This window comes from Mesoplodon bidens (assembly GCF_964165515.1).
Source record: "Mesoplodon bidens genome assembly, chromosome: 15".
NCBI lineage: Eukaryota > Metazoa > Chordata > Mammalia > Artiodactyla > Ziphiidae > Mesoplodon > Mesoplodon bidens.
This window is the reverse complement of record NC_138171.1, coordinates 10,223,786-10,248,186: the sequence shown is the minus strand read 5'-3', so window position 1 is coordinate 10,248,186 and position 24,401 is coordinate 10,223,786. Positions and strand designations below refer to the sequence as shown.

Genomic DNA, 24,401 nt, shown 5'->3' with positions numbered 1-24,401 from the left:
AGGTGACAGGGACTTAAAATGGTGCTAGTCCTATCTCACCCCAACCCAATTTCCCCCTACCCGACCCATCACGGCATTCAGCAGACTTTTTTAAATTTATTTATTTATTTATTTATTTTTGGCTGAGTTGGGTCTTTGTTGCTGCGCGCGGGCTTTCTCTAGTTGTGGCGAGCGGGGGCTACTCTTCGTTGCGGTGCACGGGTTTCTACTGTGGTGGCTCCTCTTGTTTTGGAGCATGGGCTCTAGGCACGTGGGCTTTAGTAGTTGCAGCACACAGGCTCAGTAGTTGTGGCTCGCGGGTTCTAGAGCGCAGGCTCAGTAGTTATGGTGCACAGGCTTAGCTGCTCCGCGGCATGTGGGATCTTCCCGGACCAGGGCTCGAACCCGTTTCCCCTGCATTGGCAGGCAGATTCTTAACCACTGTGCCACCAGGGAAGCCCTGAGCAGAACTCCTGAGGAAGGGAAGAGTTCCACGGCTGTATTCTGACCCATTCCCACCCCACCCCTCCACCCCTGGGATTTTGCAAAGTCCAGCAGTGCTGGGCACCGATGAGAAGCAGAGCTTCTATGGGAGGAGTTGAGGCCTAGGACGGCTGGAGTGGAGTCTCCTCCTCTCTTTGGGAGGCGGCCTCCAGGGCCTGGGGTCTGGAATGAGTTGTAAATATTGTTCCTGTATCAAGCACTGTCCTACTTTGAGAGAAGTGTCACTGGTACTTGGGAAGCTGGAAACACACACTTCCCCTCCCTTAAGCATCTGACAGAGAGGGGAGAACCTGCCCAGAAGCTATCTGCTGGGCCCTGGCAACAGGCTGTGGAGATGGATCTCAGCAGTTTCCTGCGGCAGGAGGACATCTTGCATCCATGGATGGTTCTGGATTTCTTTGAAGGATGGCCGATCTGATGGTCTCAGGGCCAAACGCCATCTAATGAGATGTTGACACTCTGAAGAGACCCTCTGCCTGAAGAAAACTTGGCCCCTGATGGTCTCATCGTGCTCAAAGGGAATATTTCCACAGACCACATCGTACAGCAGGACCCCCAGAGACCAGACGGCTGCTGACTTGCCATGGTAGCCATGGTAGCGAAGATAGCAGATCCACTCTGGAGGACTATACGCTCGGGTCCCATCCAAGTCCGTGTAGACGGTGTCCGCGAGCAGCGCCCCGACCTGAAGTCGGTGAGTTTGAGCTCGCCGCGACTGAGGTCGATAAGGGTGTTCTCATCCTTGCCATCGCGGTGAAGCGCCCCGCAGCTGCGGCAGTGCTGCACGGCCTGCAGCACCTGCCAGAAGCAGCTGCGGGCCAGATCCGCCTGCAGGGCCCCCCTTTCTGTGATAAAGTTGAAGAGTTCTTGCGCTGGCTCGGCCTGTCCAGGATCAGGGCGAAACCGCTGGACCTCTCAAACCAGCCCAGGAGCCTGATGACGCCGGGGAAGCCCGAGCTCACCTTCTTCAGCAGAACCGCTTCCGTGGGCACTCGGGTGCCGTTAGGCAGCTCTCCCCAGCCTGCAATACGGTCCTTCTCCACGTGCTTGATGGCCACTGGCAAGTTGTCGGTGACACGGATGCCGGAGTAGATGGAGCCGAAGCCACTGCTGCCCAGGAGCGGGCCCACCTGGCACTGTGACTCCAGGGGCTCCTTCTCCTTGCCGGGCACCAGCTTGGTGGCGTGCAGGTCATTACAGGGCGCGGCACGCAGGCGGTCAAGACAGTTGGTTTTGGACAAGAGCATCCCAACCTCCAGGATGTCGGCGTAGGGACGGAGTCTGGAGGAGCTGCAGCAGGAGCTGGGGCTGGGGTTGTGCCGCTGGCTGTGCCTACGGCTGGGGCTGAGGCTGTGCTGGGTCTTTGTTGCGGCAGGTGGGCTCCTTAGTTGCGGCACGTGAATTCCTAGTTGTGGCACGCGTGTGGGATCCAGCTCCCTGACCAGGGATTGAACCCAGGCCCCCTGCATTGGGAGCGTGGAGTCTTATCCACTGTGCCACTAGGGAAGTCCTCTTAATATTTTTCTTTGTGTAAAAAGAAAAGGCTCAGGATCAGAGACTGTATCATTCTTGGAGTGAATGTCATGAAGATCATCAATCATCAGATCAATACACGCCCGGTCATTGGTGTCTGGAATCCTCTTTGTGTACTTACATGAGCACCACTTGCTATTTTAAAATGTTAATTCAGTGAACCAAAATCATACTATCTATCTACCCATGCAACCATCCATTAGAGACATGGTATAATGCAGAGGAGAGAAGCACGGACTCTACAGCCAGACTGCTTCAGTTTGAAGTCTGGCTCGACCGTTATTAGCTCTGTGACCTGGAGGGGGTGATTACTTGTCTTGCATCTACCCTCTGGACTCAGGGATCTATTCTCTGAGTCATTCTTCTTTTCCCAAGAAACGCAGATCCTGTTTGCAGCTGAGTAGTTTTGCAGCCTGCTTCCTGCCTGCAGAAGTTTGAGGGTTCAAAGGCCTCTTTTCCTTTTGTACTGTCTCTGCTCATTTCAGTCCAGAGCTGGTTGTTTATGCCAATACATTTCTTTTAAAAATGTTGTGGGTCTCCTATGAATTCAGGAGTGGCTTAGCTGGGTGAAGTTGCAGACAAATTGTTGGCCAGGGCTGGGGACCAATGAAGGCTTGACTGGGGCTGACAAACCTATTTCCAAGATGGTGCACTCACATGACTGGTTAGTGGGTTCTGGGTATTGGCGGGAGGCCTCAGTTCCTCGTCACGTGGGCATCTCCATAGAGTTCTCATGTGTCCTCACAGCACGGCAGCTGGCTTCCCCCAGACCAGGTGATCCAAGAGAGAGCAACGCAGAAGCTACAATGTCTCCTATGACCTTACCTGGGAATGTACACATTGTCATTTCCTCAATCTTCTATTGGTGACACAAGAACATAGATGAGGAGGTAAGGACCACCAGAGGCCATCTGGAGGTTGGTTACTAACAGGACTTTTTCAGAGCAAGTCTGAGACAAGTTTTTTAAAATTAAAATTAAAATTTTTTTGTAGCTGCACCATGGGGCATGTGGGATGTTAGTTCCACGACCAGGGATGGAACCCGCACCCCCTGCAGTGGAAGCGTGGAGTCTTGACCACTGGACCTCCAGGGAAGTCCTGAGACAAGTTTTTTTTAAATGCCATTTGAGGCCTTGGGGTTTTCTTTAGGTTTGATCTCTGATTGACTAAACAAGCATTTATTTGGTCCCAACTGTGGGCCAGGCACCATGTGAGATGCTGAAGATATAAATACAAGCAAAAATCCACTGTACGTGTTTCAAGTAGGTGAGGTCAATGTGGAACCATATGCATCTAAGAGAATATGGTCGTATAATGTAGTAAATGCCATGATCAAGCTGTGCAGATGTGCTGTCAGAGTCAAGACAAAGGGCCGGTAGCCAGGCCTGGGGTGGGCAGGGTGGGAGTGCCCGTTTTAGTGGGGTCAAGAATGCTTTTCCTGGAGAAAATAATCAACACTGTCATCTGTTGGCATTTATTATGAGCCAGGCCTTAGCTGAGCACTTTAAAGGCCTCATCTCAAGTAACCCTCTTAATAACCCACATGAGGTGCCTACTGTTATTATTGAATTTATTTGCTTGTTTATGCCTGTCACCTCCTTTCCCACCTATTCCAGCTAGAACGCATGCTTCAGCTGGACAGCGGTTTTTGTCACGTTCTAAATCTCCAGCATCTAGAATAGTTCCTAGCACAGAGTTAGCCCTTAATACTTTTTAGTTGAATCACTGACTACCCATTTTACAGATGAAAAAACAAAGGCTTAGAGAGAAGTGACTTCCCCAAGATCACACAACCAGGAAGTGGCTGAGGCAGAATTCCAATCCATGCTCCTATCCATGGTAATAAACTCCCCCCCAAATACAGCCTGTGCCCTCAAGGAGTAGACAGCTTGGTGGGGAAGCCGGACAGAGAGGTACTAAGGCAGGTAACTGAGTTGCCGTGTGAATGCTGTCAACAAGTGTTTTCAAGTTGCTTTAGGAGTGAAGAGGATGGGGTTGGAAACTGGCGGGCAGGTGAGGGTTATCTGGTACAGGCTGTGTGTGGGCAGCAGATGTGGGCTGTGGGTTTCGGTCATGGTCCTTCCGCGGGTGACGCTGAGCCTGTAAACCCCACCATGATGCTTCGATTTTATTCTCTGAGAGCCAGACAGGATTCAGAAATTCCAGGTTCAAGTCCCCCTTGAAGCTGAGTAGGATGGATCACTAACCTGCACAGTCTGTCTCGGCTTCTCTGCTTTTCCTCCAGCGCTCTCTTCTCTCCCCGCCCTGTTCTGAGGACCCACCACCTGGGCAGGCAGCTCCCCCACCCCCATTCTCCCTCCTGTCTGATTCAGCCACGACCACAATAACTGCCAACGCAGAACTGAACGACGGTTGAGACTCAGAAGCATGAGATGAAGAATGAAAGGCACCAGAGACCCTGGGCTCACCCTGTTAACTCACAGGGCAGCGGCGGGAGGAAGACGTTATCATTAGCGATCTTTGCTTCAGCAATAGTTGCTTCTGTGAAGTGCTAGAGGCGAGTCAGGGCAAAAATAGGACCTTCTTTTGTGGTGTGGGCACATCTCAAGGCACCTGGGCTTTGGACTCTCCCAATCACTGGCTGTCTGTCTGGGAGGCAGGAATGGACCTTTTGTTCTTTCAAAGTTAAAATTTGAGAAATGGGATCAACCGGCTCTCATGAAATCCCTTAAAGTCTGATCTCAACAACAGTTTTAATTTAGAGTTTACTTTATCAGGGTCTGAGCAGTACTAACTGGTATCTGCTAGGGATGTCTTATGGGTCGAAAGAAAATGCTCTGTTTCTTTAAATATCTGAGTTCCCTCCTGAATGGTGAAGTCAAACATGCTCACTGTATGATTTCAGAAACACAGACGGGCATAACACAAAGGAAGTCAGCCTTTACCCCACCACCCGTACGTGATCAATAACGCCTTTGGTCCCTCCTCCCCGCTCCTCCTCATTTTTTTCAAGGCACATTCGCGTTAACTCTGCAGGGTGTAGACGTTAAAGCATAGCTTTAGGCCAAGCATTCTCAGCCTTTTCTGGGTTCTGGACTGCTCTGAAAGTCTGGTGAAGCCCCTGGACCCCTTCCCAACATCACGCTTTTTAAATGCATAAATACTGATAAAAACACAAGGGAAAACAATTATATTGAAATACAACTATCGAAATATTTTTTTTTCGAAATATTTTAAAACACTTTGTGACATAGTAACGTATGTGCTTCTTTATTAGTTCATTTACTGACAATATCTAGTGGTGATTCTAAGAACTCCCGTAGGGCTTCCCTGGTGGCGCAATGGTTGACAGTCCGCCTGCCGATGCAGGGGACGCAGGTTCGTGCCCCGGTCCGGGAGGATCCCACATGCCGCGGAGTGGCTGGGCCCGTGAGCCATGGCTGCTGAGCCTGTGCGTCCGGAGCCTGTGCTCCGCAACGGGAGAGGCTGCAACAGTGAGAGTCCCGCATACCGTTAAAAAAAAAAAAAAAAAAAAAAAGAACTCCTGTAACTTCAAAGTAGTGATGAGCCTAACTGCTATCTTGAGATGTCTGCTACCCCTGCAATAAGCAATATCTGTGATTCCTGTTGGCAGCACTCATGGGTATCGTTCATGCTGCTGTGGCTTGCTGTCTACATTCATAATTGAAGGAATGCTAAATTTTAGTTAGAAGGTAGTGAAAATAAATATAATCCCCCCCACCCCCAACCAGGCTCACAACTCCATAAAATCTATCCTTAAGGCACAGGTTAAGAACTGCTCTGGTCTAGGCTTCCTGCGTTTGAATCCCAGCTCTGCCATTTACCAGCTGTGTGGCCCTGGGCAAGTTGCTCGCCTTCTCTGGGCTTCAGTTTCCCTATCTGTAAAATGGGCACAGTAACAGTATCTGTCTCATAAGCTTATCATGCATACTGAAGGAGACACCCTATGTAATACACTTAGAAGAGCGTTACTTAAAGGCAAAAAGCTCAGAAAATTGAACTTTTAAAAACTCATTTGGTAGCTAAAGCTCACCTAATATTAACTCATTTGGTGGCAAAACTTGACCTGAATTGATGCAAGACTATTTGTGTGAACATTCATATACTTTTTTTTTGCTACAGAAATATCAATGTGTTTCATGACAATGAGCTGTTCCAGATCCCCTACAAATAGATCCACCATGCAGTATATTACATTTCTAAAGGGAAAATTTTTTTTTTTTTTGACCACACTGAGTGGCTTGCAGGATCTTAGTTGCCTGACCAGCGACTAAACCCAGGCCCTTGGCACTGAAAGCACAGAGTCCTAACCACTGGAAATTACCCAGAAACATTTTAAATTACAAAATCTGTCTGGTGCTAAGGGACCTGTACTTCCTGTGCTAGAAATGTGACTTTTTTTCCTTAGTTGAGTGTCAAACTAATTATTTCATTTAATCCTCATGAATCAGGTAGGAGAGGCATGATCATCTCCCTTTTCCTAAATGGGAAAACCAAGGCACAGATTCCCAACTTGCTCAGCATCTTGTCCAGACTCCCACAGGTGCTAGACTAGTACCTCGTGTGCAGATAAACCCAGTATGTAATGGGTCTGTTGACACTGGAGGATACTTAGGCATTAGCAGCAAGAGTATTATTGGCTTTTTTCTTGTTTTTGAGTTTAAACTTTAGAGTTAAAATCAGGGTGCTAAGAGTCAGTGAAACACTGTAGATTCAGGTTCCTCCCAGAATCTTGAAAATGAGTTGCAGTTGGGGTAATAATAATGATCAAAACTATTATTTATTGAGCAGTTACTGTGGGCCAGGTGTGTGTGTGATCTCATGTAGTCAGGAAGGTGGGTTCTATTTTCACCCCCATTTTACAGATGAGGCAATTGAGGCCCAGAGAGGTTAAGTAGCAGGCACCAGGTCACACAGTTAGTAGGCCAGGATTTGAACCTGGCATTGTCTGGAGAGCCAGACCCTTGTCAACTAATTCTTTTCTTTTCCCCCACTCTCTTTTTCATATATATAATATTTATTTTTAAAATTTATTTTTAATTTATTATTATTTTTTTGGCTGCTTCGGGGCTTAGTTGCGGCACGTGGGATCTTTTGTTGTGGAGTGGGCTCTTTATTGTGGAGCACGGGCTTCTCTCTAGTTGTGGCATGAGGGTTTTCTCTCTCTAGTTGTGGCACGCAGGCTTCAGGGCGCGTGGGCTCTGTAGTTTGTGGCATTCAGGCTCTGTTGTAGCGCAAGAGCTCAGTAGTTGTGGCATGCAGGCTTAGTTGCCCCGCAGCATGTGGGATCTTAGTTCCCCGACCAGGGATCGAACCCACGTCCCCTGCACTGGGGGGCGGACTCTTTACCACTGGACCACCAGGGAAGTCCATCTTTACCATATTAAGGGCTTGTTCTCTTTGCCGAAATCACATCTCATTCCACTGACTTTTTCAAAGGCTTTGTTTAAAAGGATAAAGTAGCAGTAATTCTACTTCTGGGAAATAATCCTCTGAAATAATCACAGATATGGACAAAGATTTATGTTCAAAGGTATTTAGCATGACATTATTTATAGTAGTTAAAAAATAGAGTGAGATTAAAATGAACATTGTATACTTCTTAAGAGAAAATACACAGTTGTAAAAATGGAATTGTTAAATAACTTCTTCTAAGGAGATATTCATCATAAATGATACGTTTTAAAAACCAGATAAGGGACTTCCCTGGTGGCGCAGTGGTTAAGAATCCGCCTGTCAATACAGGGGACACGGGCTCCATTCCTGGTCCGGGAAGATCCCACATGCTGCGGAGCAACTAAGCCCGTGTGCCACAACTACTGAGCCTGCGCTCTAGAGCCCACGAGCCACAGCTACTGAAGCCCGCGTGCCACAACTACTGAAGTCCACGCGCCTAGAGCCCATGCTCCGCAACGAGAGAAGCTACCGTGATGACGAGCCCACGCACCGCAACGAAGAGTGACCCCTGCTCGCCGCAACTAGAGAAAGCCTGCGTGCAGTGGCGAAGACCCAATGCAGCCAAAAATAAATAAATAAATTTATTTAAAAAAATTAAAACTAGATAAAAATCTATCTATATATACGGCATTAGCCTTTTTTGGAAATAAAATATATACATGCACAGATACCATGTGTCAGTGAACCGGAGCCCAGTGGCCAAATCAGGCCCCCTGTTGGTTTTAGTGCAGCCGGTGAGCTGAGGATGGTTTTTACATTTCAAGATGTAAAGTGTAAAATACGACTTCAGGCTTTTGGCAAGAATGGTTGCTTGAGGAGTTGAGGACATTGCCTCTTGACTCACAAAGTCTAAAATATTTACTATCTGACCCTTTACAGAAAAAATTGTTGACCCCTGGTATATACCAAACAAAGGAACAAACTCTTGTGGTGACATTGGGCCCACTGGATTAATCCAGCATCATTTCTCCATCCCAAGGTCAGCTAAGTAGTAAACCTAATTCCTTCTGCTACCTTAATTCCCCTTTGCCGGAAACAAACATAACATAGTCACAGGTTCTGGGGCTTAGGATGTGCACATCTTTGGGAAGCCTGGTCACTTAGAGAGAGCTGTGTCTCCACATCCAACAGGATGTAGATTCTTTACAGATATTATTTTATTTAATCCTCCAAGGATCCCGAAATGTGTGTACCATTATCTCCATTTTGCATATGAGGCCACTGAGGCTCAGAGAGGTAAAGTGATTTGCCCAGGATCACACAGCTACAGTGTCAGGGTTGGAGATGGAGCCCAAGTTTATGTGGCTCCAAAGTCTGTGGGTTTCCACAGGATAAGCTTGGCTATCGAGACTTCCGGGTAAGATGGCGGAAGAGTAAGACGCGGAGATCACCTTCCTCCCCACGGATACACCAGAAATACAGCTACACGTGGAACAACTCCTACAGAACACCTACTGAATGCTGGCAGAAGACCCCAGACCTCCCAAAAGGCAAGAAACTCCCCACATACCTGGGTAGGGCAAAGCGGAGAGATTCCCGCACAGAGGATCGGTGCCGAGCGGCACTCACCCGCCCGAGAGGCTTGTCTGCTCGCCCGCCAGGGCAGGCGGCGCTGGAAGCTGAGGCTCGGGCTTCGGTCAGAGCGCAGGGAAAGGACTGGGGCTGGCGGCGAGAACTCAGCCTGAAGGGGGCTAATGTGCCACAGCTAGCCGGCAGGGAGTCCGGGAAAACTCTGGAGCTGCCAAAGAGGCAAGAGACTTTTTCTTCCCTCTTGGTTTCCTGGTGCGCGAGGAGAGGGGATTAAGAGCGCTGCTTAAAGGGGCTCCACAGACGGGCGCGAGTCACGACTGAAAGCGCGGAGCCCAGTGACGGGCGTGGGACGGTGGGACGCTGGGGCTGCTGCTGCCGCCGCCAAGAAGCCTGTGTGCGAGCGCAGGTCACTGTCCACACCGCCCTTCCGGGAGCCTGTGCAGCCCGCCACTGCCGGGGTCCAGGGGCGGCTTCCCTGGGAGAACGCACGGCGCGCCTCGGGCTGGTGCAACGTCACGCCGAACTCTGCCGCTGCAGGCTCGCCCCGCACTCCGTGCCCCTCCCTCCCGTCCGGCCTGAGTGAGCCAGAGTCCCCGAAGAGGCTGCTCCTTTAACCCTGTCCTGTCTGAGCGAAGAACAGACGCCCTCCGGCGACCTACACGCAGAGGCGGGGCCAAATCCAAAGCTGAGACCCAGGAGCTGTGAGAACAAAGAAGAGAAAGGGAAACCTCTCCCAGCAGCCTCAGAAGCAGCGGATTAAAGCTCCACAATCAACTTGATGGACCCTGCATCTGTGGAATACATGAATAGACAACAAATCATCCCAAATTGAGGAGCCAGGAGTCAGTGCTGTGCCTCTGAGGTGGAAGAGCCAACTTCAGGACACTGGTCCACAAGAGACCTCCCAGCTCCACATAATATCAAACGGCGAAAATCTTCCAGAGATCTCCATCTCAACACCAGCACCCTGCTTCACTCAACGACCAGCAAGCTACAGTGCTGGACACCCTATGCCAAACAACTAGCAAGACAGAAACACAACGCCACCCATTAGCAGAGAGGTGGCCTAAAATCATAAAAAGTCCGCAGACACCCCAAAACACACCACCAGACGTGGACCTGCCCACCAGAAAGACAAGATCCAGCCTCATTCACCAGAACACAGGCACTAGTACCTTCCACCAGGAAGCCTACACAACCCACTAAACCAACCTTAGCCACTGGGGACAGACACCAAAAACAACGGGAACTACGAACCTGCAGCCTGCAAAAAGGAGACCCCAAACACAGTAACATAAGCAAAATGAGAAGACAGAAAAACACACAGCAGGAGAAGGAACAAGATAAAAACCCACCAGACCTAACAAATGAAGACGTAATAGGCAGTCTACCTGAAAAAGAATTCAGAATAATGATGGTAAAGATGATCCAAGATTCTATTTCCCAGATCCAAAATCTTGGAAATAGAATAGACAAAATGCAAGAAACAGTTAACAAGGACCTAGAAGAACTAAAGATGAATCAAGCATCGATTAAAAACACAATAAATGAAATAAAAAATACTCTAGATGGGATCAATAGCAGAATAACTGAGGCAGAAGAACGGATAAGTGAGGTGGAAGATAAAATAGTGGAAATAACTGCTGCAGAGCAAAATAAAGAAAAAAGAATGAAAAGAACAGAGGACAGTCTCAGAGACCTCTGGGACAACATTAAACGCACCAACATTCGAATTATAGGGGTTCCAGAAGAAGAAGAGAAAAAGAAAGGGACTGAGAAAATATTTGAAGAGATTATAGTTGAAAACTTCCCTAATATGGGAAAGGAAATAGTTAATCAAGTCCAGGAAGCACAGAGAGTCCCATACAGAATAAATCCAAGGAGAAATACGCCAAGACACATATTAATCAAACTGTCAAAAATTAAACACAAAGAAATCATATTAAAAGCAGCAAGGCAAAAACAACAAATAACACACAAGGGAATCCCCATCAGGATAACAGCTGATCTCTCAGCAGAAACTCTACAAGCCAGAAGGGAGTGGCAGGACATAATTAAAGTGATGAAGGAGAAAAACCTGCAACCAAGATTACTCTACCCAGCAAGGATCTCATTCAGATTTGATGGAGAAATTAAAACGTTTACAGACAAGCAAAAGCTGAGAGAGTTCAGCACCACCAAACCAGCTTTACAACAAATGCTAAAGGAACTTCTCTAGGCAAGAAACACAACAGAAGGAAAAGACCTACAATAACGAACCCAAAACAATTAAGAAAATGGGAATAGGAACATACATATCGATAATTACCTTAAATGTAAATGGACTAAATGCTCCCACCAAAAGACACAGATTGGCTGAATGGATACAAAAACAAGACCCATATATATGCTGTCTACAAGAGACCCACTTCAGACCTAGAGACACATACAGACTGAAAGTAAGGGGATGGAAAAAGATATTCCATGCAAATGAAAACCAAAAGAAAGCTGGAGTAGCAATTCTCATATCAGACAAAATAGACTTTAAAATAAAGACTACTAGAAGAGACAAAGAAGGACACTACATAATGATCAAGGGATCGATCCAAGAAGAAGATATAACAATTGTAAATATTTATGCACCAAACATAGGAGCACCTCAATACATAAGGCAAATACTAACAGCCATAAAAGGAGAAATCGACAGTAACACAATCATAGTAGGGGACTTTAACACCCCACTTTCACCAATGGACAGATCTTCCAAAATGAAAATAAATAAGGAAACACAAGCTTTAAATGATACATTAAACAAGATGGACTTAATTGATATTTATAGGACATTCCATCCAAAAACAACAGAATACACATTTTTCTCAAGTGCTCATGGAACATTCTCCAGGATAGATCATATCTTGGGTCACAAATCAAGCCTTGGTAAATTTAAGAAAATTGAAATTGTATCAAGTGTCTTTTCTGACCACAATGCTATGAGACTAGATATCAATTACAGGAAAAGATCTGTAAAAAGTACAAACACATGGAGGCTAAACAATACCACTACTTAATAACGAAGTGATCACTGAAGAAATCAAAGAGGAAATTAAAAAATACCTAGAAACAAATGACAATGGAGACACGACGACCCAAAACCTATGGGATGCAGCAAAAGCAGTTCTAAGAGGGAAGTTTATAGCAATACAATCCCACCTTAAGAAACAGGAAACATCTCGAATAAACAACCTAACCTTGCACCTAAAGCAATTAGAGAAAGAAGAATAAAAACACCCCAAAGTTAGCAGAAGGAAAGAAATCATAAAAATCAGATCAGAAATAAATGAAAAAGAAATGAAGGAAACGATAGCAAAGATCAATAAAACTAAAAGCTGGTTCTTTGAGAAGATAAACAAAATTGATAAACCATTAGCCAGACTCATCAAGAAAAGAAGGGAGAAGACTCAAATCAATAGAATTAGAAATGAAAAGGGAGAAGTAACAACTGACACTGCAGAAATACAAAAGATCATGAGAGATTACTACAAGCAACTCTATGCCCATAAAATGGACAACCTGGAAGAGATGGACAAATTCTTAGAAATGTACAACCTGCCAAGACTGACTCAGGAAGAAATAGAAAATATGAATAGACCAATCACAAGCACTGAAATTGAAACTGTGATTAAAAATCTTCCATCAAACAAAAGCCCAGGACCAGATGGCTTCACAGGCGAATTCTATCAAACATTTAGAGAAGAGCTAACACCCATCCTTCTCAAACTCTTCCAAACAATATCAGAGGAAGGAACACTCCCAAACTCATTCTACGAGGCCACCATCACCTTGATACCAAAACCAGGCAAGGATGTCACAAAGAAAGAAAACTACAGGCCAATATCACTGATGAACATAGATGCAAAAATCCTCAACAAAATACTAGCAAACAGAATCCAACAGCACATTAAAAGGATCATACACCATGATCAAGTGGGGTTTATTCCAGGAATGCAAGGATTCTTCAATATACGCAAATCAATCAACGTGATACACCATATTAACAAGTTGAAGGAGAAAAACCATATGATCATCTCAATAGATGCAGAGAAAGCTTTCGACAAAATTCAACACCCATTTATGATAAAAACCCTGCAGAAAGTAGGCATAGAGGGAACTTTCCTCAACATCATAAAGGCCATATATGACAAACCCACAGCCAACATTGTCCTCAATGGTGAAAAACTAAAACCATTTCCACTAAGATCAGGAACAAGACAAGGCTGCCCACTCTCACCACTCTTATTCAACATAGTTTTGGAAGTTTTAGCCACAGCAATCAGAGAAGAAAAGGAAATAAAAGGAATCCAAATTGGAAAAGAAGAAGTAAAGCTGTCACTGTTTGCAGATGACATGATACTATACATAGAGAATCCTAAAGATACTACCAAAAAACTACTAGAACTAATCAATGAATTTGGTAAAGTAGCAGGATACAAAATTAATGTACAGAAATCTCTGGCATTCCTGTACACTAATGATGAAAAATCTGAAAATGAAATCAAGAAAACACTCCCATTTACCATTGCAACAAAAAGAATAAAATATCTAGGAATAAACCTACCTAAGGAGACAAAAGACCTGTATGCAGAAAATTATAAGACACTGATGAAAGAAATTAAAGATGATACAAATAGATGGAGAGATATACCATGCTCCTGGATTGGAAGAATCAATATTGTGAAAATGACTCTACTACCCAAAGCAATCTACAGATTCAATGCAATCCCTATCAAACTACCACTGGCATTTTTCACAGAACTAGAACAAAAAATTTCAAAATTTGTTTGGAAAAACAAAAGACCCCGAATAGCCAAAGCAATCTTGAGAACGAAAAACGGAGCTGGAGGAATCAGGCTCCCTGACTTCAGACTATACTACAAAGCTACAGTAATCAAGACAGTGTGGTACTGGCATAAAAACAGAAAGATAGATCAGTGGATCAGGATAGAAAGCCCAGAGATAAACCCACGCACATATGGCCAACTTATCTTTGATAAAGGAGGCAGGAATGTACAGTGGAGAAAGGACAGCCTCTTCAATAAGTGGTGCTGGGAAAACTGGACAGGGACATGTAAAAGTTTGAGATTAGATCATTCCCTAACACCATACACAAAAATAAGCTCAAAATGGATTAAAGACTTAAATGTAAGGCCAGAAACTATCAAACTCTTAGAGGAAAACATAGGTAGAACACTCTATGACATAAATCACAGCAAGATCCTTTTGGACCCACCTCCTAGAGAAATGGAAATAAAAACAAAGATAAACAAATGGGACCTAATGAAACTTCAAAGCTTTTGCACAGCAAAGGAAACCATAAACAAGACCAAAAGACAACCCTCAGAATGGGAGAAAATATTTGCAAATGAAGCAATTGACAAAGGATTAATCTCCAAAATTTATAAACAGCTCATGTAGCTCAATAGCAAAAAAACAAACAACCCAATCCAAAAATGGGCAGAAGACTTAAATAGGCATTTCTCCAAAGAAGATATACAGACTGCCAACAAACACATGAAAGAATGCTCAACATCATTAATCATTAGAGAAATGCAAATCAAAACTACAATGAGATATCATCTCACACCAGTCAGAATGGCCATCATCAAGAAATCTAGAAACAATAAATGCTGGAGAGGGTGTGGAAAAAAGGGAACACTCTTGCACTGCTGGTGGGAATGTGAATTGGTACAGCCACTATGGAGAACAGTATGGAGGTTCCTTAAAAAACTAAAAATAGAACTACCATATGACCCAGCAATCCCACTACTAGGCATATACCCTGAGAAAACCATAATTCCAAAAGAGACATGTACCAAAATGTTCATTGCAGCTCTATTCACAATAGCCCGGAGCTGGAAACAACCTAAGTGTCCATCATCGGATGAATGGATAAAGAAGATGTGGCACATATATACAATGGAATATTACTCAGCCATAAAAAGAAACGAAACTGAGCTATTTGTAATGAGGTGGATAGACCTAGAGTCTGTCATACAGAGTGAAGTAAGTCAGAAAGAGAAAGACAAATACCGTATGCTAACACATATATACGGAATTAAAAAAAAAAAAAAAGTCATGAAGGACCTAGGGGCAAAACGGGAATAAAGACACAGACCTACTTGAGAATGGACTTGAGGATATGGGGAGGGGGAAGGGTAAGCTGTGACAAAGCGAAAGAGAGGCATGGACATATATACACTACCAAACGTAAGGTAGATAGATAGTGGGAAGCAGCCGCAGAGCACAGGGAGATCAGCTCGGTGCTTTGTGACCGCCTGGAGGGGTGGGATGGGGAGGGTGGGAGGGAGGGAGATGCATGAGGGAAGGGATGTGGGAACAGATGTATATGTATGACTGATTCACTTTGTTATAAAGCAGAAACTAATTAAAAAATTAAAAAAAAAAAAAAAAAAGCTTGGCTATCACTGACATGTGCAGAACAATCTCTTCTACTCACTGGCTGCACTAGAAAGGGTACAGGAACCTCAGCTAATTCAATTGCTCAGCCATGCAGATTTAGGTGTGAAGAAGAGAGTAAAGGCAGGGCAAGCTTCTAAAGACCTGGGTTCAAATCCCAGCTCAGGCAAGGGATGTCAGCTCCCTGAGCCTCAGCCACCTTCTCACAGGGGCTAGGGTGCTGGTGTAGTGAACCAGCTCCACTTCATATAGCAAAAGTTTGTCGAGATCCTGTATAGGCCAGATCCATTCTAGAAATTTCTGAAGCACTTTATCCAAGTAGGATAAGATCACTTTATTTGAACCTTGCAGATAATTTTGCCATCAAGTCATGTTAATATTAAAAATAATGGCCAAAGTTACCACGTGTTTGCTGTGTGCCAGGCACCGAGCCACGGGCTTTGCAAATCTGAATAGTTCTGAATCACAATTCTCTCTAACAACAGCTGGACTTCAAAAGAAACAGCAACCTTCCATTCCCTTCATTCAAGTGTGGATGTGCCCTTAATGAAACCCCAAATTAAGAGCTAAATAGCTCATGATCCTAAGAAGAACCACCAGGCTTTACCGTGGTGGCGGCGAGAGGCTCCTAGTGGGACACTAATTCTCCCCATTTCCCGTCCTGGAGTCGAGCCTTTGATCTTCCAGCTCACAGATGACAAGTCATGGGGAATTGCTAGAGTGAGTTTCTGTCTCATTGAGGATGAAGGTGTGCAGACGCTCTAAGCCGCCTTGCTCACTATCAGATTTTATGAGCATTGAACTGTGAATTTTGAAGGCCTCGTTGTATTCAGATCGATCTGCTTTTTTGAAGTAAAAACAGTTTGCCTCTGCTCTGTGTTCATTGAGAAAGGCGGGGAGGGACCAGGAATGTTGATGACCAAGTGTTTTTCTGGGGAACAACTCCTGCTTGAAATTTAGGGAGGCTCTCCTTGTTGTACTGTGGGCCACTGCCGAGATTCGCTGTTTGGCATGTGTGTTGCCTCTCAGAATGAATTTATGAGAGCAACTGAATTTTTCTGGTTTCTGGAACTTGCTAACAAAGTGGAGATGAAATGAGAAAGAGATTTGTACTCTACAAATAGTCTCCCCATAATTTTGGGAAAACGATCCCTATCCTTTAGGCCGCGCTCTACATTTGGTGACTGGGGGGATGATGGCAGCGTAAAATGTTATTCATTCAAACCTCTTAGAAAATGGGTTCTGTCTGTCTGACCATCATTCATCCATCCATCCATCCATCCATCCATCCATCCATCCATCCATCCAACATCATCTATCTAAAGAAATGACGACTTTAGCTAAAAACAGCCTGCCGCACACAGGAAGAATAAATACTAAGCCTCAATAATTTGGCAGTAACACTTTTCACTATGAAAAAGGCGCCTGGCCATAGATGCAGCCACTCTACACCTAGCATGTAAGCCTACAAAAATCATGACAGGGGTGTGTGAAAATAGATGTACAAGGACCCTCACCACTGCACTGTGATAGAAAAAACTGGAAACAACCTTTCCACTAACAGGACCATCGTACAGCAGAAACGAACACAACACTGTAAAGCAATGATACTCCAATAAAGATGAAAAAAAAAAGTTAAAAAAAATAGGACCATCGCTAATTATTTCTCAGCCACTTGACTGCTTAGCTTCTCAATTTCCCCATTTGTAGAACAAGGACATTCAGACTACTTATTGGTGGGCGGTGAGGACAAATGAGTCAATGCTCCGATAGGGTTTAGCGCTAGGCTTGGCACCAGCACGTGCTCGGTAATTTTAGCCATTATTATTATTCCAAATAATAGACACCAACATATTTTTTAAAAAGGCTGAGGTTGATCCAAATTACTGATCCATGGTTATGGTTAAGGAAACAAACCACAAATGACAGAATATGGAGAATATGAGCCATCCCATTTGTGCTTTTCAACCAAGGACATGTCTCATATTTAACATACAGGTTTATTTGTAGATGGGACATTTCAGGAAAGATACACAAGAGTCGGTGGTCTATAAAAATATGTGCCTAGCCTCTAGCAGGTTAATGTGAAAACACATGGGAGAAACCTGCCCATGTTCTTTAAAAGACATCTGTTATCTACCAGCAATTCTCAGTTATGGTTTATGACATATATAGGTGAGAACAATTTGAGTCCCAACGGTCTCATATGGCCTAGTTTGAAACTAGTGGGTTTAATTAAGTTATGGTTTGAATCAGTGACTGAGAAGCACCAATGATAATACATGTTGAGAAAAAAAGCTCTATATAGCTCTGATGGCTAAAAAATGTTTTAGTTTGAAAATGATTGAGATCAATGAAAATTTATGAAATGGAAATTTGTGGAATAAAAAACCACGAAACCTTCGAACTGCATTTTCAATTATCTTCCGTGCCAAATACCAGGTACGAATTAATGATAGAAAAGGAAAGAAAAAGGTTTTGCATAAGATAGTAGAAAATGGATTACAAGTTGATATTAGTTAGGCAACTCTTGCTTAAACGTCTTATTTCAGACACGTAACATGACTGCAAAAATGAGCAGAGCCTCATGTTTAAGAACAGCAATACATGATTTTGTAGTTCAGCATTCACCTATGCTTGTTAGATAGTCTTTACTTGTGTAAAATCCAGGTCATTTTACAAATACAACTATTTCTGAGTCTCTCCGAGTGTTAGCCTGTTCCCACAGATCTTTCTTTCCCTGACCAAATTCTGCTACTTCTCTGAAGCGTCTTTTGAATGTGGTTCATGTAAAGTTATCATCTTTAATGAAAAAATGCCTGCTGATTCCAAGCCATTTGGTGCCCTCCTGTCAGGGGAGGAAAAGCATAACACTGAATAAGGCTGAAGGTTTTTATTATCACGTCGTAAATGGGCAAATGGCATCTGTCAATACAAAGAGCCTCACAGGGCCTTGGAAAAGGAAGCCGCTCTGGGGGAGGCTGTCGAGTGACAAAATGGATTTTTATTAACCTCCTGGTCCAACATCTCTTTTCCTATTTTATTTTGCCTCATTCACTTGGCAACATAATAATGCTATAAAAACACCCAAACAGGAAGCTGATGACAATTAGAAACCACACAGTTACCCCGTTACTGAACAGCAGTAAAGAGTTTGAATCATAGCCGATCTTTCGAATTTTAAGCATAGGTGTGTCTCCAACACATGTATTTTCACACCCGGACCCTGCCTGCTTTGGGTCTTCTTTAGAAGATATTTCTTGCCAGGAATAACACAGCCCGTTTGCCGAAGTGTTAATTCTCACCAAGTTTTCATATTTGGGTCATAAACATCTTTCCTGACACTGGTAAAATGGCCAAGGTGTTTATGAGCTGCAAGAAATGTTTATGCCAAATGCATAAAAGCAGAAATGGAACCGTTCACAACCATCCTGGAATGAGCTGCCCTGGTGTGGGGGAAGGGTGGGTCCCCAGAATGATCTTGCTGGGAGTTGTTAAGGTGGAGGTCTCATTAAAATGTTTAGTAAATGGTAATAGTAATTCAGGTCCAAGCAGGTGTGGGAGCGGCACACACAGCCAGGTGTACCCGGGGTGTACTGGAAGGTGTACCCGGGGGCCTGCCAGCTCTAAGGGGAAGCAGTTCCTCCACTCCGTGCCAGGGAAGGGATGGACCCAGCTTGGGAAGTGCCAAGGCTCAGGTTCTGAAATTCTGACAGGTGGGGCCCCGTAATGTTTTCCAAAGAGATTTAGAGCCTGGGCATAAATTGGGTTACTACTTCCATGGGAAATCCAAAACCACCGTGCAGATGTTTTAACCCAAAAAATATTCACACTGCAGCAGATCTGAGTTTGTTCTGACATGGAAAGATGTCCATGATTTTTTAAAAATGCAAATTAAAAATATATATATAGCTCAGAAGATCCTTTTTGTTGTTGTTTAAAGAAAAAAAAAAAAACCCAACAAAACAGCGTATACACTGAGAATAACCTGGGGAAAATATCCCAAACATCACAGTAGGTTTGAATATTCTGCACTTCATGTTTCTGTATTGATTGTATTTTTTAAAAGGGCAAGTAGAGATAAAATGTCATAGATCTACACCTAGAGACAAATTCAAAAACAGAAACAAGTGCATGGGGCTTCCCTGGTGGCGCAGTGGTTGAGAGTCCGCCTGCCGATGCAGGGGACATGGGTTCGTGCCCCGGTCTGGGAAGATCCCACATGCCGCGGAGCAGCTGGGCCCGTGAGCCATGGCTGTTGAGCCTGTGCGTCCGGAGCCTGTGCTCCGCAACGGGAGAGGCCACAACAGTGAGAGGCCCATGTAACGCAAAAAAAAAAAAAAAAAAAACAAGTGCATGTAAAAAGCGGTGACATCTGAGTAAGGTCTGTCGTCATCTGAATTGATTGTGCCAATCAACTTGGCACCATCCTGGGTTTGATAATGTGCTGTAGTTATGAGGGCGCCATTGCGGGGAGCTGAGGGGTAGGTACCAGCGACGCTTCTGGGCTATGTTTACACTTCTTGTGATCTATAATTACTTCAAAATAGAAAGCTGAAAAAGGACAGCTATTAGTCTGTAAACGAAAAAAAATAAAGATAAAAGAGATGCATAAAAAATGCTCATGGCATATCGCTGAAATGTACAGATACAGATGGCAGAGCATAATGTATACACAAACTGTATCCATCCAAACGGCACACATATGCTCAGAGAAATATACAGTTGGAGGCTGCCGAAATGCTAATACTGGTTATCGTCAGATGGAAGCTTTTCATTTTAAGGGGGTGGGTACTTTTTGGTACTAAATTTTTTTTTTTTTTTTGGCCATGCCGCATGGCTCGTAGGATCTCTTTCCCCGACCAGGGATTGAACCCAGGCCATGGCAGTGAAAGCCTAGAATCCTAACCACTAGGCCAGCAGGGAACTCCCTGTACTTAATTTTTTTTTTAATTGTGACTATACATTACTTTTAACAGTGTTTGTCATTTCTTTCTTTTTTTTTTGTCATATACTTTTCTGAGGTCTATTTTCCCCCAACCTTAGACATACACACATATATATATACATATGTATATATGTATGTACACACATTTAATTTTTGCCCTAGGTAAGTCCTTCACTCACTGCTTACTATTTTGGGTAAATCATCATGAGCCTTTCCATCTGTGAAAATGGAAGTAATTCTATTGTCTCACAGTTTGGGACCAGCTGACAGTACTATAAGGGGAAAGTTCGGCCTGATATGTCACATTTGATTTCTAAGGAGAAGGGAATTAAAATATGCTGTGGACCTCCTATGTGCCAGACACAGTACATACTTTCTTTTAGTTACTCTTCAACACAAGCAGATATTTTTTGGATAGCCTTTTAGCAGGTGAGGAGACTGAGGCATTGAGAGGATAACGGAGCTCACACAGCTGGGAAGTGGGGGAGGTGGAATTTGAACCCAGAGAGTGTAGTTTCAGTACACTCAACCACTATTTATACTACCACAGGATGGAAACTTAGGACATCAGCATCATCACAATGACTAATAAATAATCAATGTACTTCTGCGTTTGGATTCTTAATCAATAATATAACCAATACATAATAAAGGGCTCAGCATCACAGATGGAGAACGTAATGAATGACTTAGCACCAGCCAACTGAATTACTATTGTTATCAGAATTTTCTATAAGAAAAGCTGCTGGATCAAGAAGACAGCCATACCCCGCAGTGGGCTGTGTGCATGAGGGGGAGGGAGGATCAGGGTGGAAGGATGGGCCTGAATCTGCCAGGTCCTCTGATGGAAACAGAGCTCCAGGCAGGACAGGTGGGCAAGAGCAGAAGTCTCAGTGGATCCTTTGGGAATAAAGGAGAGCAGCATGTGGGGAAGATGGTTACAGGCTTTGGTAGAGCAGAAGGTTCCAAAGAAATGATAGGGACTGTGGTAGGCTGAACAATACCATTCCCCAAAGATGTCCACATCTTAATCCCTGAGACCTGTGGGTATATTACCTTACATGGCAAAAGAGACTTTGCACAGATGCTTAAATTAAGAACCTTTAGGGCTTCCCTGGTGGCGCAGTGGTTGAGAGTCCGCCTGCTGATGCAGGGGACACGGGTTCGTGCCCCGGTCCGGGAGGATCCCACATGCCGCGGAGCGGCTGGGCCCATGAGCCATGGCTGCTGAGCCTGCGCGTCCGGAGCCTGTGCTCCGCAACGGGAGAGGCCCGCGTACCACACACACAAAAAAATAAAATAAAATAAAAAAATAAAGCAAACTTTCCACCAACCTTGACACTTTATTGGCTTTAGAGAGGCGAGCAGCCAGACCCCACTTTCCATCACAGATCCAGCCCTGCTACATTTTGACAGTCCAGTGAGACTAATTTTGGACTTCTGGTCTCTAGAACCATAAGAGAGTAGACTTCTGTTGTTTCAACCCACTAAGTTTGTGATAATTTGTTATAGCAACAGTAGGAAACTAATACAGGGAATATGAGTGCTACTGGCTTTAAATGGATCCCTTTTTAATTGTTTTTAGATAGAAAAAAAAGAATTCTTTGTAAGTTAATTTTTGTTGCCTTATTGTGCTTCTTTAAATGTGTCTTTGTGCATTGACTGGGCTGAATGGAGCCCTTGGCTTTATTTGGATTATGCAATTGTTAATTAATTGTTAGCTACAACAACTCAAGAGCTGAATCCACTTCACAGAATGGAAAACTATGGCACAGGCAGATCCATGCTTCTCTAAAGGACCAGAGTCTGAAGCTGTGTTCACATTGCGAAATTTCACCCTCTCCGCCATGTTAATGGATGCAGAGTCCAATTTATAAAGTCTGTAAGGATGCAAGGGCGAAAATCAGGAATTTCTGCAGGTAGGAGAGGGCAAAGGTAAATTATAAAAGGAGAGTTCTTTTCTTTAAAAAAAAAAAAGAACTTTACTTAAAAAATACATACTCTTGTAGACACATTTTAAAATACAGATAAACAAAAAGAAGAAAAAGAAATTTACTTGTAAGAATATAAAACAGATAACTTCTGCTGGTATAAATGATGTCAGTGTATTTTCTATGCCTAAATATACTTACATATGTTCACCAAAAAGTGACCATACGGCACAAACCATTTTGTGACTGCTTCGTGTACTAACTCATCATGAACGTCTTTCCAGGTCAATAAATAAATTTCCTTAAAAGTGGTTTCCAAAGAGTGTTAAAAGGTATTGAAAGAAGTTCCAGGATGAGCTTATCTTCCAAACCTGGGTTAGAGGAAGTTGGGGAACTTTGCTGCAGGATTTCTCAGATACTTTGACATGACAGACACAATGTACAGGTCTAAAAGGGCTACACAATAGGATGTTTTTCCAACCTATCTTACCATGGGACTGTCCCTGCCCCCATTTTTTTAAATTGAGGAGAAACGTACATAACATAAAATTAACCATTTTAAAGTGAACACTCCAGAGGTATTTAGCGCATTCACAGTGTTGTGCAACCACCACCTCTCTCTAGTTCCAGGACACTTTCATTACTCCAAAATAAAACCCTGTACTCATTAAACAGCTGAGTCTTCCTTATCCTGGCATCACGAGCTCCTGGCTCTTCCTGGTATTTGCTGAATGAATAAATAAAGATAGTGTTTAAGACTATAATAACAACTCTTAAGACTTTGATCTGTAGGGCTACCTATTTACAAGAACACAAAAGTCCACGATATAAATCCACACTCAGTGATAATCCAAGAGGGTCATCTCTCAAGTCCTAGAGAAATAAAGAATATGCTAAGATTTGGCTTGTTATCACTATAGCTCAACCAAACAATATATTTACCCCAATTTTTTAAGCATAAGAAGAACATTTTCAAAGCATTCTGGCATATTAGAAACACTGAAAGAGGGCTACTAACATACTAATCATCCTCAGCTCCTAAGCGGCCAGAAAATAGTTACCTTGCATCTGTCTTTCAAAAAGGTTACTTTAGGAACAAACAAAAAACCCCTGATATACCTTTATCTATACAGCGGGAAGGGAGAAAGAGTAGGTAATGACTCTAGGGAGAGAAGGTTTAATCTTCTCTGCAGGAAGTCAAGAGATGAAATTCTCCAGATGATACTCCACAACCAGTGGTGTAAATCTAATATTTGGAATTTGGAACAAGAATTAGAAAAACTCCAACCAGGAGGAGTTAAAAGTGGTTTCCTCTGAGGAATGGGACTGGGGGCAGGGTGGGGCGGTATGGCCTTTCATTAGACCTTCTGCAGTTGATTAATCTTTAACCACCAGCAAGGAATTCTTCCATTCAAAAAAAAAATTTTTTTTAAGAAATAGGTACTTCTGGACGATAACAATGATAATAGGTAAACTTGTGTTAGAAAATACAGGAGATCTGGCCAAATTTCGCTCCAAAGTGAGGATAAGAGAGCATAAAATATCTCCAGAATGACATACAAGAGAAGAGAAGGCTGGTTTCTTCCAGGTAGAGGAACAAAAAAGCAAGAAGGCCTTTCACTGTACATCTTTTTATACTTTAAAAATTTTGACAGATGCCAATGTATTACTTGTAAAAAGTAAATGTTTTGGGGAGGAGAAAAGACCATAAGGCAAGAGTTTTAATTTATTTTCGGTGATTCATTTTTATTGTTATAAATGTATTAAAGTGGATAAAACTTACTATAATGAACCTGAAAAGTGAATTATTCAGAGCAAATGTGGCCAAATGTCAACCATGAGTCACTCTAGGTGAAGATACACAGCTCATTTTACTATTCATGTAATTTAAAAAAGTTTTTTTTAAATAAAAGTTTGAGGAAAAATATTATGAAATTAAAGTGATAAACACTTGAGAGGCTTTAAAAAAATCTTGGTGCTTAGGTAACATCCTGGAACAATAAAATCAGAATCTCCGGGGGTACAGCTCAGCCATTAGTATTCTTTTAAAAATTCCCCAATTGATTTCCATGTATAGCAAGGTT

General features: G+C 43.5%; 1 pseudogene across 1 annotated transcript; it reads right to left on the bottom strand.

Moving 5' to 3' along the window:
• Positions 1-784: 784 nt before the first annotated feature.
• On the bottom strand, positions 785-1,816 carry LOC308628282 (serine/threonine-protein kinase pim-1-like; annotated as a pseudogene). The gene has a single exon. The product of its transcript is annotated as a serine/threonine-protein kinase pim-1-like (transcript).
• Positions 1,817-24,401: the final 22,585 nt, after the last annotated feature.